At 37.8% G+C, this 19,105-nt stretch overlaps 1 protein-coding gene across 1 annotated transcript in view; it reads left to right on the top strand.

The window, feature by feature from the left end:
• Nucleotides 1–3,476: 3,476 nt before the first annotated feature.
• Nucleotides 3,477–19,105, top strand: part of exoc2 (exocyst complex component 2) — a 118,977-nt gene continuing 103,348 nt past the window's right edge. Inside the window, exon 1 of the mRNA XM_062028146.1 lies at nt 3,477–3,552. The gene's annotated coding sequence lies outside the window, so the exon portion shown is untranslated. The remainder of the gene's footprint in view (nt 3,553–19,105) is intronic.

Genomic DNA, 19,105 nt, shown 5'->3' with positions numbered 1-19,105 from the left:
TTGCAAAAAATAACAACGTTTTACAGTTCAAACATTAAATATGTTGTCTTTGCAGTCTATTCAATTGGATATAGGTTAAAAAGGATTCGCAAATCATTGTATTCTGTTTTTTTTTACGATTTACACAACGTGCCAACTTCACTGGTTTTGGGGTTTGTAGATCAGGCCAACACATTACAATTCTTACTATTTAGTGATCTATGCTTTTACTTCCTTTTTGTCTTTGTCATGATGAGCGCACAGAAGGCTTGCCTGAAAAAAAGATAAGAATCAAAACAACTTAGTAATTAACCAATATTCAAAATGAAGACTCTGTGTGTCATTAAATTGTTATATTCGTTAATTAGTATAGCTGCACCACAGATGCATTGCAAATTAAGCGTCATCACATCATGTACCAGAGGTGTCAAAGTCGTTTTCACTGAGGGCCACATCGCAGTTATGTTTGGCCCCAGAGAGCCGTTTCTAACAGAGAATACTATTGAATACTATTATTACACAATTTTATTAGTTGATTTTTTTTTAACTAAAATGTTAAAAAAATATGTAAGTTGCAATAATTTCACCTCAAAATGTTGTGTTTATTACTGTAAATGGAAAAACAGTACTGCTGTTTTTAAGGTAAAAAAAAAAAAGGCAGCTCAGTTTCCAGAATTTTACTGTAAAATTTACATTTGTTTTTTTACTGTAAATAAAAAAAAACCCTGCAATTTTACAGTAAAATTTTAGTACCTGAGCTGCCAGTCTATTTGTTTTTTACCTGAAGTCAACAAATGTAGATTTTTCGGTGTATTACTGTAAATGCCAAAATGGCACCACAGTCAAAACCACAGTAAATTTCACAATTTTTCCATGAAATCTATTGCTACTTTTACATTGCACACTTTGACGGATAACTTGCTTTGAAATCATTATTATTAGTATTTATTTATATTTAAAAAATGGTTTGACTGTTTGATAATATAGTTTTGCATGATTGGACAATATTTAAGTGAACATAATTTGCGATTACATGGAATACATATATGTTTTTTTCTCCCAAAATAGAAAGAAAGAATACATTTAGTTAGAAAAGTTACAGTACTTTATTGATACATATTATTTCCAGGCTTTCAAGGGCCAAATAAAATAAAGTGGCGGGCCACATCTGGCCCCCAGGCCTTGAGTTTGACACCTGTGATGTAGACAAACTGCATCTGACTAGCATCAACATCTGTGCAAAATCTAGAGTCACAGTTGTATCCCCCTTAATGATCAGAATAGCCTGTCCAATTTAACGGCATGACTCCTGAAGGGAGTGGGCCTTTCCTTATCAGTATTTTGTGCCCTACACAATTTGTTAAGATAAACGTAATGGTATCCGTGTTGTTGTGTGCCTGGGTGGTCTCTGATTTCTAATGATGCTGTGCTTTTCCCAGAACATGTGGAAATACCTCAGTGATACACCGTGAAAAGAGAATTGAGGAAAGAGGCAAAGCAATTGGGTAAAGCAACACAGCAGCAGCAATGGCGTCATCATTGTTACTGTAGCATTACTTTTTAGATTTCTTTCCATTATTAATAAAACATATTTTTTGTATAATAGTTATGATGTATGACATAATTCGGTACACGTAATTTTAGAATTCGCTATTAATGAAACATTGCTCTTTTTATTATTTCCCTGGCAATTTAGACAAAACACACATATTTGCACAGTTCTAAAGAATCCAGGTAATGATTAGTACAGCAATTCTCAAACTGTGGTATGCGTGCTCTATCTAGTGGTACACCTAAAAATCACTTAATAAAATATTCAAACACAGTGTTACTGTTCAGACTGTGTGTAATGTTACAGTGGCCAAAAATATACTTGTTAAATAAAACCTTGGCCTTGTTTTTAATGAATACTTAGGCCTACTACGTATTTCAATGTTGGTCAAGTGTTTTCTAAGGTGGTACTTGGTGAAAAAACTTTAAGAATCACTGTCTATCTGTGTTGGCCCTGTGATGAGGCGGCAACTTGTCCAGGGTGTACCCCGCCTTCCGCGCGAATGCAGCTGAGATAGGCTCCAGCACACCCCGCGACCCCAAAAGGGACAAGCGGTAGAAAATGGATGGATGGATGGTCTAGTACAGGCCCGCAAACAGGTTTTATCCGGCCCGCGGGATGAGTTTGCCAAGTATAAAAATTAACCAGAAATTTTTGAATGAAATAAACTGCTGTTCTAAATGTGTCCACTGGATGTCGCAATAGCAATTATTTGTATCTTTGTAGATTATGCTACATATGTACAAAATAAACCATATGATGTTAGTACATCAGTCGAGGAAAATGATCAAACTACATAAATAACATACTTTTATTTAATTTTTAGATATAATTGTTTTATCTTGATATATTAAAAAAATTAACACCAATGAGTTGACTGATGAACTTTATCACATAATGTATTCAGAAAATATAAATAACGACAAATAAAGTATATAAATGGGTTATACTTGTATAGCGCTTTTCTACCTTCAAGGTACTCAAAGCGCTTTGACAGTATTTCCACATTTACCCATTCACACACACATTCACACACTGATGGCGGGAGCTGCCATGCAAGGCGCTAACCAGCAGCCATCAGAGGCAAAGGGTGAAGTGTCTTGCCCAAGGACACAACGGACGTGACTAGGAAGGTAGAAGATGGGGATTGAACCCCAGTAACCAGCAACACTCCGATTCCTGGCACAGCCACTCTACCCATATACTATTAATTGAACAGGCAATTGCAAAAAAACAAAAAAAACAACAACATTATGATTTGTACAATTTCAGAATGTGCTTGTTTTATTTTTAAACAAAGAACACATTCTGAAGTTGTCTTTATTTTTAAGTTATCGTGCCGTGATTTTACCAGTCCGGCCCACTTGGGAGTAGATTTTTCTCCATGTGGCCCCTGATCTAAAATGAGTTTGACACCCCTGGTCTAGTATAAGTGCTTACAGAACAATTCTTGAACATTCTGTTAGGAAACTACAACAAGTTATCATTTTCACTGAAATATTAGATGTATTCATTTAGATATAAGAAAGAATAGTACATGAATTGTAATAGCAATAATTGTTGTGTTAATTAATTTTGGAGATTATTAAAAGTATTTATTGACTGTATGATGATACTATCCCAGCTGCATTCGGGCGGAAGGCGCGGTGCAAAAAGTCTTACTTTAAGGGGCCTGCAATAACCATTTAAAAATAACACGGAGTAAGATGAAATGTAAAGGACACAATTACCGTGTGCCATGTTAGTTTGTTTTGTCAAATGTTTATTTTAGATTCCTTTGTGTGTCTCAGTCTCTGTTTCTGTTTTTTTTGTTTTTTGTTTCTCTACTCGGGCTGCGCCCCGGGGTGATGTAACAGTTGGTTGGGGGCGCATAATAAATGAAAATAACATAACATAACATAACATAAAATGCTACAGCGCGAGCATCTACCAAAAACTTTATTCTGAAAGCCCAAGAACGGATATCCGGCAATCGCCCCAGAAAACAGGAAATGGTCTTGACGTCTCGGCTTCGGTGCAGCGTAAGTAAATAATTGTATAACCATTTCCCTTCCAATGCAATTGAGTGATTTGAATGTGTGGCAGATTGTATAAAATGTTGTATTCGTGCTTGGACAAGAAACATCAATACAAATAGCAGATCATTCATCAATCACTAGCGAACTGCTTTTTAGCGTTAGCTAAACTAAGAGCTGTCAGCAACTCGAATGCTCATTTTGAAAGCACAGACCAAACATATGTGGTATTCTTATTATATCATCTTACTGAAACTGGTTCGGAGACTGGGGTACATTGACGCATTTTGTTCGAAGCAAATAAATGGGCTCGGTGGCGAGGACATATTCTAAATTGTCAGGTCGTTTTGGTATTTTTTTCGAGCAATTTTTAAACACTTGTTGATATTTATAAGCTATTGCAAATAACAGATGTCAAACTCAAGGCCCGGGGGCCGTATGTGGCCCGACACTTCATTTTATTTGGCCCTCAAAAGCCTGGAAATAATATGCATCAATAAAGTACTGTCAATTTTCTTACTAAATGTATTCTTTCTATTTTTGGGAGAAAAACAAATATCTACTCCATGTAATCGCATATTATGTTAAGTTAAATATTGTCTAATTATGCAAAAATATATTATCAAACATTCAAACCCATCCCATCCATCCATTTACTACCGCTTATTCCCTTCGGGGTTGCGGGGGGCGCTGGAGCAAACCATTTAAAAAAAATAAAATAAAATACTCATAATGATTTCAAAGCAAGTAAGTTATCCATCAAATTGTGCAATGTAAAAGTAGCAATAAATTTCATGGTAAAATTGTGAAATTTACTGTTTTTTACAGCATTTTTCTCTAAATGAAAAAAAACTGCACTTTTTTTTAACTGTAATAAACTGGTGCCGTTTTGGCATTTACAGTAATACACCGAATAATTTACATTTGTTGATTTGCGGTAAAAACAAACAAACAAACTGGCAGCTCAGGTGCCAAAATGTAACTGTAAAATTGCATTTTTTTTTATTTACAGTAAAAAAACAAGTGCCGATTTTACAGTAAATTTCTGGCAACTGAGCTGCCTTTTTTTAACCATAAAAACAGCAGTACTGTTTTTCCATTTACAGTAATGAACACTACATTTTGAGGTGAAGTTAATGCAACTTACCATATTTTTTTACATTTTAGTTTAAAAAAAATCTAATTTATATAAAAAAATTGTGTAATAAAAGTATTCATTGTTAGAAACGGCCCTCTGGGGCCAAACATAACGCTGATGTGGCCCTCAGTGAAAACGACTTTGTTACCTCTGATCTCATCATCTTTATTTAGTAATCTTGCTACGTTTTTTTTAATTGTAGCAGTTTATCAAAATGTACGTTGTTTATCCCATTCATACATACAAAAAGAATGTGTGGATACGTGTGAAAAATATGTTTTTTGGGGGGGTTGTTAAATTGTGTGATGTTATTAAGCCAAAGAGTCATGATTAGTTGCGTTTACTAAGTTGTATCCCATTAAGAAAATGAAAATATTGGTATACAATACAGTTTTTAGATATGTTTTTGTTATCACCGCTACCCAAGTAGGTTTTAATATATTGGTTTTAATTACAGAATTGGAATAATTTGTATTTGAGAAATAGACTTTTTCCCCATTTTCGGATCAGCAAATTGAATGTCTGGGAATAAAGGGTGACGTTGTAAAGTAAACATTGGATCTCACAAGTTTGCATGATTCGTCTTACTGGTGGGTAAGGGATCTATTGTTCCCACCAGTATGTCACAAATCACCTGACTTTGTCATTGTATTTCAAAATGGCTCGGGAATCTTGTGAGATTTATACTATTTTGATCGTACTTACTTGCAAACTTTGTAAGTATTTTGGTGTTATTAATCAGATACTGTGCGTCTGCCTCACAATACGAAGGTCCTGTGTAGTCGTGAGTTCAATCCCGGCCTCTGGATCTTTCTGTGTGGAGTTTGCATGTTCTCCCCGTGACTGCGTGGGTTCCCTCCGGGTACTCCGGCTTCCTCCCACCTCCAAAGACATGCACCTGGGGATAGGTTGATTGGCAACACTAAATTGGCCCTAGTGTGTGAATGTGAGTGTGAATGTTGTCTGTCTATCTGTGTTGGCCCTGCGATGAGGTGGCGACTTGTCCAGGGTTACCCCGCCTTCCGCCCGATTGTAGCTGAGATAGGCTCCAGCGCCCCCCGCGACCCCGAAGGGAATAAGCGGTAGAAAATGAATGGATGGATGGATGGATGTATATATGATAATAGATTCAATATAGAGGCAACCTGTTTTTGCATTATACTAGTAGTTTAACTTATTTTACTTACATTCTTTTACCTTCTATTTATTTTATTTTACCTTCTATTTACCTTTTTTTTTTACCTTTTTACTTTTTATTTGCTTTCTTTTCCTTCTGTTCACCTTCTTTTATCTTTTATTTACCTTCCATTTATCTTTAACATTCTTTTTACCTTTGTTATACCTTATTTTGTTTTATTTACTTATTTTACCTTCTATATTCCTTCTTTTGCCTTTTATTTACTATTGAATCAGAATCAGAATCGTTTTATTGCCATTGTTTGAGAACGGGTTCACAAACTAGGAATTTTTCTTGGTGCAAACGTGCGACATAAAACACATATAACACATATTTGGTATAAAAAAGAGCTGTGACTGAGCTATCAGATAGACTTAGAAGGGATTCAAGGAATTCAAGGAGCTGCTGTTAGGAGTTCTTGTTCATTTGCCTGATGGCCGAGGGGAAAAAACTGTTCAGGTGGCGGGAGGTGTGGGTCTGGATGGAGCGTAGTCTCCTGCCTGAGGGGAGAGGGGAGAATAGTGTGTGTCCAGGGTGAGAAGAGTCAGCTGTGATCCGACCCACACGCCTCCTGGTCCTGGAGGAGAACAAGTCCTGGAGGGATGGGAGCTTGCAGCCAATCACCTTCTCCGCAGCACGTACGATGGGTTGCAGTCTATTCTTATCCTGGACTGTGGCGCCGGGGAACCACACTGTGATGGAGGAGGTCAGGATGGACTCTATGATGGCTGAGTAAAACTGCACCAGCATCTCTGTCGGCACCTTAAGTTTCCTCAGCTGCCGCAGGAAGTACATCCTCTGCTGGGCCTTCTTGATGAGGGAGCTGATGGTCGGCTCCCACTTGAGGTCCTGGGTGATGGTGGTGCCCAAGAAACGGAAGGAGTCCACAATGGGGACGGGGGTGGGAGAGTCAATTAGGGTGAGGGGGGATGGTGGGGCTGTGACTTTCCTGAAGTCCATGATCATCTCCACTGTTTTCTGGGCGTTCAGCTCCAGGTTGTTGAGGCTGCACCAGGACGTCAGCCGGTCCACCTCTCTCCTGTAGGCGGACTCATCGCCATTCGAGATGAGCCCGATGAGGGTGGTGTCATCCGCAAACTTGAGCAGTTTTACGGATTGGTGACTGGAGGTGCAGCAGTTTGTATACAGGGAGAAGAGCCAGGGGGAGAGTACACAGCCCTGAGGAGTACCAGTGTTTGTGGTTCGACTGTCCGAGACAATCTTCCCCAGCCGTACGTGCTGTCTTCGGTCTATTTACTTTTATACCTTCTTTCTTCCTTCTTTAACTTTTTTGGTCCCTTCTTCTCACATTTTATTTACCTTTTTTCAACTTATTTTACCTTTAACTTCCATTAACTTCTATTTACCTTATTTTGTCATCTTTTACCATATTTTACCTTCTATTCAGATGTTTTACCTTCTTTTAGAGATCAACCGATTATCGGCCAGGCCGATTAGCAGTACCGATATCTATAACAAGAAAAATCAATTTGCTCAAATGTCTTTGTTTTTATTTTTAACACAAAATAAGATGAAAGAAATAACAAATTAATATACTATTATTATTAAAATAATGATTATTATTATTATTATTATTAATATAATATACATTTAATATATGTTGTCGATGAACAGGTGTCGCTGTCATGGTCTGTTCACACAAGATCATGCTTTATTTTGAGTTTGTTAGTGTTTTTCCATGTTTAAAGTTGAGTTCTTATTCTTATTCTTTGTGCTTATTTTGTAGCTCCAGCTGGTGCTGCGGTCTTAGTCAAGAGATTGTTGTTTGCTGTTGAATGCTGTTTGCTGGTTTGAGGCTTTCAAGTTAGTTACTGTAGTTCCTGCGTAATCTTAGGCTTTTTTGTGTGCATTCCCAAATGCACTAGTGTTTGTCTGGCGTGTGTGCACGTCGCTGCACAAGTGCTTTAAGGTTTTTGTCTTTTTTATATTAAATACATGCTGTCTCCTGCTACCTTCTGCATCTGGGATCATAATCGCTATCATGCGACCCAAGCGTGACAGTATGTATTTCAAGCAGAAGGACCTGGTTCAAATCCCCAACTGCCCAAAAAGCATGGACTCAGACACAAAGGTTAATTTAGTAAGTTCATTATGGGATGCATACTTCCTTGGATAATTTAGCAGCCAGCCTCATAGTTTAATTCCAACTAGAGCTGGGCGATATATCATATATGGGGCTGCATCTAACAACTAATTTGATAATCGATTAATCTGCCGATTATTACTTCGATTAATCAATTAATAATCGGATAAAAGAGACAAACTACATTTCTATCCTTTCCAGTATTTTATTGAAAAAAAAACTGCATACTGGCACCATACTGGCACTATACTTATTTTGATTATTGTTTCTCAGTTGTTTGTAAATGTTGCAGTTTATAAATAAAGGTTTATTAAAAAAAATAAACATTTAAAAAGTAGCCTCTGCGCATGCGCATAGCATAGATCCAACGAATCGATGACTAAATTAATCGCCAACTATTTTTATAATCGATTTTAATCGATTTAATTGATTAGTTGTTGCAGCCCTAATCGAATATACTCGATATATTGCTGGTTTGTCTCTGTGCGATATAGAAAATGACTATATCGTGATATTCGAGTATACGTTCTCACGCAGTTGCTTTTAGCTGCGGGCATTACACTACTGGCTTTTATCACTCTTTGTTGTCTCTGCTTCTCACAGAGACATAAAACAAGCGCACCTTCTTACATACGTCACATACGTATACGCCCTTGCGGAGCAGAGAGGTAGCGGCATGGGTAACGTTAGCTGTGGTGCGAGTGATAGTACGAGAGAAAGAAGGTGCGAATCTGGTAACAAATGAAGGAAGAATTAATTCCTAAGAAAAACAGCACGGGGTCCATCATCTGTCGGTGGTTTGGCTTCAAGCAGGAATATGTCGAACAGACAACCGTAATTTGTCAAGTGTGGGGCAAAAGCGTTGCTACAAAAAGTAGTAAAGTAGTAAGTAAAATTAGTAATTTGTAGCATCATTTGAAAAGTTACCCGCTGGAGAATGAAGAGTGCTTGAAACTCCGCATGTCAACATCTCCGTTCGGTGCCACACCAACCAAATGCCCAAGAAACCATTTCCAGATCAACACCGTATGAAAAAAATAGTCAACAACAGAAGGAGATAACGTCCGCTGTAACCTACCACACAGCGAAGGACATACACTATTTGATTTCCTATCATGCAGCTCATTTTGACATCATGCACAAAAGTGCACTTTCTTTGTTTTAAACTATTGTAGTGGCGTTCTGTACAAAAGTGCACTTTAATTTAGTGTTGTTTTGATATGTCGGCATCTTAGTGACATCATGCACAAAAGTTCACTCAAGCTATAGCTTGTTTTAAAATGTCTCTGACAATCTTGCACTTTCTGTTTTGAAGTGACATGAATGTTTGTGCCACTGCTTAATAACTGTTTAATAAATACAGTTTTGGTCAATTGACTTAGTTGTGATTTCCCTCTCTGCATAAAAGTTTAAAATTAGCATATATTAATGCAGTATGAACAATAATGTTTTAATGTAGACACATAGAATCATCATACTTAAGTGATTATATGCATCAAGTGTTAATTCAAGGCTAAGGCAAAATACCGAGATATATATTGTGTATCGTGACATGGCCTAAAAATATAGAGATATTAAAAAAAGGCTATATCGCCCTGCCCTAATTCCAACTATTAAATATACATTTGTGTAAGGTCCCCCAGTCTCTCTATACTTTACTTACTAAATACTTTAATCACTGCGTTAACTCTCCGAAAATAATACTCATTCATTTTTGTTCTTATCCTTGACTAAAAGTTAACAAATAATCTGCTTTTTTCCAAAATACTGTACGTTGTTTGTTGCCCGCAGCTAGCTTCGCTAACGCTAACATCCTACTAAATGCTATGTGTGAAACTGTATAAGACATGCTTTGAAGTCTGAAAATGCCGTGAACACACCAACATTTACCAGGTGATGGCGTTAAAAGTTATGTCTGATCTAAGGCTGAAACGACGCGTCGACGTAGTCGACGTCATCGGTTACGTAAATACGTCGACGCCGTTTTTGTGCGTCGACGCGTCGCATATTTACGTCACACTACCGTCATGGCGGACCGCAAAGCAGACGATCAAAGCAGACGATGCGCGCGGTGCGAGCGAGGGGGGGAAAAGCATGCCAAAAGTGTGGGAATATTTCAATAAACGGCCTAATAATGTTGTTGTATGCACACTGTGTCGAGCGGAAATGGCCTATCATAGCAGCACAACGGCTATGAACGGACATTTGACAAGAAAACCATCAACTAGTCAATCGTCCGCGCGAGCATACGTTGTCATCATTACACAAAAACATGAATGTGTCATTTGTATCTGCTAGGGGTGTAACGGTACGTGTTTTGTATTGAACCGTTTCGGTACGGGGCTTTCGGTTCGGCACGGGGGTGTACCGAACGAGTTTCTAAGCTAAAGCTAACTTTAGCTGCTAAAGTCTTAACAAGCTGCTTCGCTCCTCTGCCTCTGTCTCAGCACGCAGCATTGTCCCACCCACACAACCATCTGATTGGTACACACACAGCATTATCAGCCAATCAGCAGTGTGTATTCAGAGCACATGTAGTCAGCGCTTCAGCGTGGAGCAGATACTGTAGGTGTTTAGCAGGTGAGCATCAGGCAGCGGACTCTCCCCAAATGATAATAAACACCTCCCAGTCAACTACTAGTAACATCACTATGAGCCCGTTGACCTTCTAGAAATATAAACTGCAGCTCAGCTCACTCGCAGTCCTGGCTTGAGGTGAAGGCTAATTACCTCTCAGTTCCAGCCACATCGACCCCTTCTGAGCGCCTATTTTCAGCTGCTGGGAATATTGTAAACAAGAAAAGAAGCAGAGCCATGTACACATGCTAACCTTTCTTCATTACAACTGTTAGTCACTCATTGGAATGAGTAGAATTGGTTATTGTGTACTGTGTTGAACTGGATGTTTATTTTGCACATTTTAAAAGCAATACTTAATGTTTACAGTGCTCCAGAATATATAGATTGGCACTTTTTTGTATTGGATGTTTATCTTTATTTTTGCACATTTTAGCAAATAAGCAATACTTTCACTTTTGTTGAAATGTTTACACTGTTGTTACAGAATATTTCGTTTTGCACTTTTTTGTATTGGATGTTTATCTTTATTTTTGCAAAATAAGCAATACTTTTACTTTTGAAATGCTTATACTATTGCAGAATATTAAGATTTGCACTGGATGTTGACTTTTATATTTGCACATTTAAAAGCAAATAAGATACTTTTAATTTTGTTAAATGTTAAAAGTTTTAAATGTTTACATTGTTACAGAATATTTAGTCATGTTGTTGTCAATGTTGACTGAGTGGCCATACTTCTTTTTTTTGTAAATAAAAGCCATGCCTTTTGAAAAAACGGGCCTACATTTATTTTTTCATCTTCATTTTGAATAAAATAATAATCGGTAAAAGGAAAAATAATCTATAGATTAATCGAAAAAAATAATCTATAGATTAACCGATTAATCGAAAAAATAATCTATAGATTAATCGATAGAAAAATAATCGTTAGCTGCAGCCTTAGTCTGATCGTATTTCGGCTGCTATCCAGGCAATTCGCCATCTGTTTATTTGCTTCATAACCCGACTTCCTTTGGCTTTGCTTTCACTCTGGAAATGATAAAAATCTCACAAAATCTTTTTTTTTTTTTAAACGATCATGACCACGATTGGGGCAGTTAACGATGCCGCATGTTCGCGCCATGTCTTGAATTTGTTAAATAAATAAAAATTAAAAAATTCAGCTAAAAGTCTTGTATTCAACCATGCAAATAAGCTATTTAGAGTCCAGCACGACACACAATGCAATGTGTTTCCATGTCACACTATCAAGTCAAGTCATTTGGGTGTTCTTCCCCTGCAAACTTTCTTGTGTAGTGAGACATGAACTAAAAAAAAAACTTCTAACCTCGTGGAGCATAAAGGCTGTGATTGATCAGTTCTTGACACATGTTTGTCTCATGTATTACTCATTCAGAGGGCGTACAGCCCATTTCCACTTTCTGACTTTTGATTAGTGCTGACCCAATATCAATATATTGGTACCGGTACCAAAATGTATTTTGATACTTTTCTAAATAAACAGGACCACACAAATGGCATTATTGACTTTATTTGAACAAAAACTATTACGGTACCTTAAACATATGTTTCTTATTGCAATCGAAGAACAATTTTGGCCTTAAGTAAATAGTGAACATACTGGACAACTTGTCTTTTAGTAGTAAGCAAGCAAACAAAGGCTCCTAGATAGGCTCCAGCGCCCCCCGCTACCCCGAAGGGATAAGCGGTAGAAAATGAATGGATGGATATGCAGTATCATATTGTGTCATTTGTCATTCTATTATTTTGTCAAAATTATGAGGGACAAGCGGTAGTAAATGGATCACTAATCTACTTCTTTATTTACTGTTAAAATGTAACAAACACTTATTCTTCTGTTTGGATACTTAACAGTAGTTTTGGATGATACCACACATTTGAGTATCGATCCAAATAAAGTAGTTACAGGATCATACATTGGTCATATTTAAAGTCCTCCTGTGTCCAGGGACACATTTCCTGAGTTTATAAAATTATATAAATTAAGAAAAAAAGGAAATACAATTTTGTGACGATAAAAAATATCGATGTAATCATTGTCGTATCGACTAGTATTCTCTTGTATTTGGTATCATTACAGTGGATGTCAAGTGTAGATCCACCCATGGCATTTGTTTACATTGAGGAGGGCCATGCAGCTTGTTGTTAGCGATGAGCTATTGTATCCTCCTATAGTGTGGCGTGAAGCATGTTTAGCTATTCCTCTTCCTGTATGGATGCTACTTGTAAGAAACTTATTTGTCACCATAGAGGCAAGGATTAGTCATCGCGAAGTAGCTAAAACACTAACAACTGCAGATGGATGTTAGCTGCTAGCTAGCTATGTTTCAAAGCACCTCTTGTAGAGCGGCGCTTCAGTGTTTACAGCTTCACATTTATTGTTTGTTTTTAAGCCAAAATGCGTCTATTCTGTCTTTTGTGTCTCTACTCTGTGTCTGCTTGTAAGTACTCCGTGGGTGTGCGTTGCCGAACATGCCCCTTTGCTCGTAAAACCAACAATGGCACGACGTGACGACGGCACGCCGTAATGCCTGTTTAAAAAAAAAAATAAAAAAAAAAAAAAGGTAACCCCTATTTTTCAGAGGCAATACAGTACTGTTTTTAATTAATTAGTATGGCGATACTTTATTAGTACCGGTGTACCGTACAAACCCTATTTTGGATCATCATTTGCAATACAAAAATAGTGTTGTAATTAGAGATGTCCGATAATATCGGCCGATATATGCGTTAAAATGTAATATCGGAAATTATCGGTATCGTTTATTTTATTATCAGTATCGTTTTTTGTTTTGTTTTTTTAATTAAATCAACATAAAAAACACAAGATACACTTACAATTAGTGCACCAACCCAAAAAACCTCCCTCCCCCATTTACACTCATTCACACAAAAGGGTTGTTTCTTTCTGTTATTAATATTCTGGTTCCTACATTATATATCAATATATATCAATACAGTCTGCAAAGGGATACAGTCCGTAAGCACACATGATTGTGCGTGCTGCTGGTCCACTAATAGTACTAACCTTTAACAGTTAATTTTACTAATTTTCATTCATTACTAGTTTCTATGTAACTGCAAAAAGCCATTATCGGACATCCCTAGTTGTAATGCATCAATTATTTCCAACTGCAATAACACTCCCCTTCTTTCTTTAATTACCCTTTTTGCAAGAAATAAAGCTAACCAGCTAAATGTTAGACAAGAGTTGTGGTTGTTCAAAGACCATGACGAAGAGTGCTAAAAGCTGGGGTGTCCAAAATAAGTCCCAGGGGACATATGTGGCTTGTTTTTGTTGGACCGTGGCACATTGTAAAAATAAAATTAAACACATTAATTAAATGTCAAGCAAACAAAATAAAAATAAAAACTACAGAAAGAGTGGAAATAAATAGCAAAAGGCACATAATGAAAAAAGCTGAACTGTACACACACAAACTAATAATACCACAACAATAAACACTATATAGCAGACCTGGGCAAATTAAGGCCCGTGGAGCTTTTCAATCTGGCCCGCCGGACATTCCCAAATATTTTTTTTAGATCTTTAAGATCGGAACTGTAGCTGCTATTATGATGTGCAGTGCCTATCCATCCATTTTCTACCGCTTGTCCCTTTCGGGTACGCGGGGGGTGCTGTAGCCTATCTCAGCTGCATTCAGGCGAGGTACACCCTGGACAAGTCGCCACCTCATCGCAGATGATGTGCAGTGATGTTTTCAAATTACTGTAAGTCTTGAACTATACAAAGTATTTCAATGGTTGGAATATGCGCTTTTGCATGATATACTAGTTACTATGGTAATCTCATTCGTTACTATGGTAATCTAAGTCACAGCAGCTCAGACCAGGCACCAAGCACCATGGGTGGGGAGCGTTTCCACAGAGTGTTTCCAGAGCGGCCAGCCTGAAATGCGGGTGTCAGGGACAGACGCGGAAGGAGATTTTTACAGCAAAGTTCTAAAGCTTAGTGATATATCAGATTGTAGGTGGGGTTTTTTTTAGCCTTCGCGTTCATATTTCGCTGTGTTTGTTGCATTTTTGTTGCGTTTCGCTTGATTGTAAAATATGTCGATCGAGAGGGCGTGTGGCGTTCATATGTTGTCAATATTTAGTGTTTTATCGGTCATAGTTAATATTGTAAATCCCACATTCTTTATTTTCGTGTACATTCTGGGTGTCTCATTCAGTAAAAAAACGTAAAATTCCATTCCGTTTTTTAAGGCGGTCTGTCATAATGTTTTAGCGTTCAATCAGACATTATTGTGAGGTTTTGTATTATTAGTGTTCCTAAAAATCAGATATACTGGCCCCGAGACACATTTTTTTCTCTAAATTTGGCCCCCCGAGTAAAAATAATTGCCAATGCCTGTTATATAGTATAGAATACAAAACATAACTTTTTATTCTATTAACAACATTTTAAAAGTACAACAAAGTGCATGGTGTACTTTGTTGTTCATATAGTGAAGATGCAGAAGATTGATGGACGAGCCAGCTTGTACAGGTTAGCCTAGTCTGCATCCCACCACCGTAGCCAATAGACATGGGGGAAAATGATTGATTATTTTATGCATTACAATTGGAACATGGACTATTCTGAATCAATTGACAAATGCCCAAAATCGATTCTGGACACACACTTAGGGAGAAAAAGAGCACAAGATAGATAGATAGATAGTACTTTATTGATTCCTTCAGGAGAGTACCCTCAGGAAAATTAAAAAGCTAGTAGTGAAAGAAAATACTTTTAACACTTCAACAGAAGTCTAACTTGAACTGTGTTCCAGCAGAGAGTGACCAGTTAAAAAGAGGAAATTCGCAAGCAGATGTATAAGTCAGGAGAGAGAATAATATCTACACAGTGCTACAACATGTCTGTCAGCCATAGATAAAATGGGTAGATAAGGATATACAACACATGTCTTTGAGCCTCAAGTTTATGGCGACTGGGGCCAAAGTGTCTGTGCTTTCTGTGGTTTCACAAGGCATTAAAAATAATACAACAGTACAAACACATCTGAAAGATACAAAAGCAAAGATTCAGCGTTGAATGTGTTGCTTTTTGTCTGCTTTAGATAATATACAATAAATAAATCCGACCCATCAATCACAATGTTGTAGGTGCTGTAATAACAAAAGTAGTATTGTTTATCACCACAAAATAAAGTGATGATGACATCAATAACATCAAGGCATCACTTTTTGCAGGCTACAGAAGAAAAAGTAGTTTTGTTGACTTCTGCTTCTTATTTCCTCTTTGGGGAGGCCAAATACTGTAATTTCAATAGGCTGTGAGTCATTGTTACGCTGATATAGAGTGCTCACATGCAGGGTGTTCTCCTGCAGTTTAGTTTGGTGAAGTGCTCATGCTATGAGTATTTCCCAAGCTTTTTATGCAGCTTTTTTGGTTATTGACAAAACAATCTTGCCTCCCTTCATACTTCTTCCAAACAAGCTGTTTGGAATTTGCCCAATTTGTGACGTTTTTCCCTTTGATGATGTCTTCATTTATGATAGAGATTATCCTTAGAGACTTGCCATATAAATGTTGTGTAAGTCCACCATTGTAGTCCGAACAATGTAGTCGATAAGCTCCTTCTTTTTCTCTATCCTCTTGCTGTGGGGCAGACTGGCTCGTTGCCATTTCTAATACAAAGTAGCGTATCGTTCAAACTGATATATATCAATACACTTGATATGTAAACGCTAAGAACTACACGGTGGCTGAAGGGTAGCAGTCCATCTTGAAGAGACAGTCGGAAAGGGACTTGAAGATGGTCTGTAAAACCATTGTTTCCCCTAAATGTACAGTATCTGATTTTGGCGGCTTTACGTGGCAAAATGAAAGCCGCCACACTTTAAAAAATGCGGGAGGGTTTAAGTGAAAACAAATTTAAGTAATATCTTATATGAATGGATGTACTGTGTACAACCAATTATTTGTGCACTATTGACTAAGTGTTACATTGAAAATTCAGCCACCGAAAAAAAAAGTCTCTGATCACCGAAAAAGCACTGCCGAAACAGGATGTTGTGATAATGTAGGCAAGACGCACACGATTGTCTGGAACGGATGCAGCATGTTTGCGATTTGGATGTACTTTAATCCATCTCAGATAAACCCCCGGACAGATATTTACAAAATGTACAATGTGCAAATATTAAGAGGACAGTGGCAGCTTTTATGGAGAGAAAATGCAATTGGATCAGCAGCGCCAAGCAAGTGTGACGTCAGTCGGGCTCGCTGCAGCTCTCGCTGTTCGTCGCGGACATGGAGCGACAGAAATAAAAAATCTCTAAACACAAGTACAGTGTCCAATAACACCAGAAAATTATACATTTGTTGCTGGTCGTTTTTCTTAAAGAAAAAGTAACCAAAAGGATTGGAGAAGTCTTTAGAAACTTGAAAAAATTCTCACCAGTAACAGATGAAGAATAGAGAAACGGTATAAGAAAATAAATATGTTAATACTGATTCATGATAACACAGATATGTATGTATACAATCTATACGTCTTTCTAAAGAAAATATATGCATCAATGCTGGTTATGCAAATTATATGAAGATGTCACATTGACCACATCCTCACGACGCTTCCATCACCAAAGGTGTATTAGCAATCTGGGGGAAACTCTGAAAACATTATCTATGAAAAATGTTGACCAAAGAGCCAACATTACATAGAATAGGAGGATAGACTTTATTCACGGGGAAATTATGTGGATGGAATCCACATAAACATCCAAAAAGATAAAAACACACAAAATCAAGAGGGAAACATCAAAGAACACAGGGACAAAACATACATTGAACATGTTATGTTGACCACAAGGAGGTCAACATAACATGTAGAAAAATATCATGATATGACCCCTTTAACGGTCAGTGTCCCTGTCAGCTGGAGGATTGTTTTTGTAGGTGTACGTCACGCAACGCTCCCATCATTGCACGGCCCATCGGTGCGGCATACCGATACCATACAACACAAAAACTATATTTTACAAAGTAGTACTATACAGGGTATTATCTAGAGCAGGGGTCCCCAAACTTTTTGACTCGGGGGCCGCATTAGGTTAAAACAATTTGGCCGGGGGCCGGGCTGTATGTATGTATGTATGTATGTATGTATGTATGTATGTATGTATGTATGTACGTATGTATGTATGTACGTACATACGGTCAAAAGTTTACATACACTTGTAAAGAACATAATGTAATGCTGTCTTGAGTTTCCAATCATTTCTGCAACTCTTATTTTTTTGTAATAGAGTGACTGGAGCACATATGTCTTTGTGACAAAAAACGTTCATGAAGTTTGGTTCTTTTATAAATTTATTATGGGTGTACTAAAAATGTGACCAACATAAATTATCAATTTTGGTAATGTAGAAAAGTTACAATCAAATCCAATTAGCTTCATGGCATGGCCTTTTATCTTCATGTGAGTGATTATGATTGACGACACCTGTTGACTTTTCTGAGCCCATTTAAATAGGGCTCATGTGATGCAGTCATTAGACTTGGTTACAAACGCGACAATGGGAAAGTCAAAGGAACTCAGCACAGATCTGAAAAAACTAATCATTGAGTCAGGAAAGTCACTTTGAGCCATTTCAAAGCAGCTTAAGGTCCCAAGAGCAACTGTGCAGGCAATTGTTCGTAAGTGCATGGCTAGCACCTGCTGCTGAGAGAAAATTGGTCAGGATGATCAAGAGTCAACCGAGAACCACCAAAAAGCAGGTCTGCAATGAATTGGAAGCTGCTGGAACACAGGTGTCAGTGTCCACAGTCAAGCGTGTTTTGCATCGCCATGGACTGACAGGCCACCATGCAAGAAGGAAGCCCTTGCTCCAGAAGCGACACCTTAAGGCTCGTCTAAAGTTTGCTGCTGTTCGCATGGACAAAGATAAGACCTTCTGGAGGAAAGTTCTGTGTTCAGATGAAACAAAAATTGAGCTGTTTGGCCACAATACCCAGCAATATGTTTGGAGGAGAAAAGGTGAGGCCTTTAATCCCAGGAGCACCATGCCTACCGTCAAGCATGGAAGTGGTAGTATTATGCTCTGGGCCTGTTTTGCTGCCAATGGAACTGGTGCTTTACAGAGAGTAAATGGGTCAATGAAAAAGGAGGATTACCTCCAAATTCTTCAGGACAACTTAAAATCATCAGCCCCGACCGAGGTTGGGTCTTGGGCGCAGTTAGGTGTTCCAACAGGACAATGACCCCAAACAAACGTCAAAAGTGGAAAAGGAATGGCTAAATCAGGCTACACTTAAGGTTTTAGAATGGCCATCCCAAAGTCCCGACTTAAACCCCATTGCGAACATTTTGACAATGCTGAAAAAACAAGTCCATGTCAGAAAACCAACACATTTAGCTGAACTGCACCAATTTTGTCAAGAGGAGTGGTCAAAAATTAAACCAGAAGCTTGCCAAAAGCTTGTAGATAGCTACCAAAAGCGCCTTATTGCAGTGAAACTTGCCAAGGGACATGTAACCAAATATTAACATTGCTGTATGTATACTTTTGA

This window comes from Entelurus aequoreus, linkage group LG19 (genome assembly GCF_033978785.1).
Source record: "Entelurus aequoreus isolate RoL-2023_Sb linkage group LG19, RoL_Eaeq_v1.1, whole genome shotgun sequence".
Taxonomy (NCBI): Eukaryota; Metazoa; Chordata; class Actinopteri; order Syngnathiformes; family Syngnathidae; genus Entelurus; species Entelurus aequoreus.
Note: the sequence above shows the minus strand (reverse complement) of the source record. Positions and strands in the feature narration are given on the sequence as shown.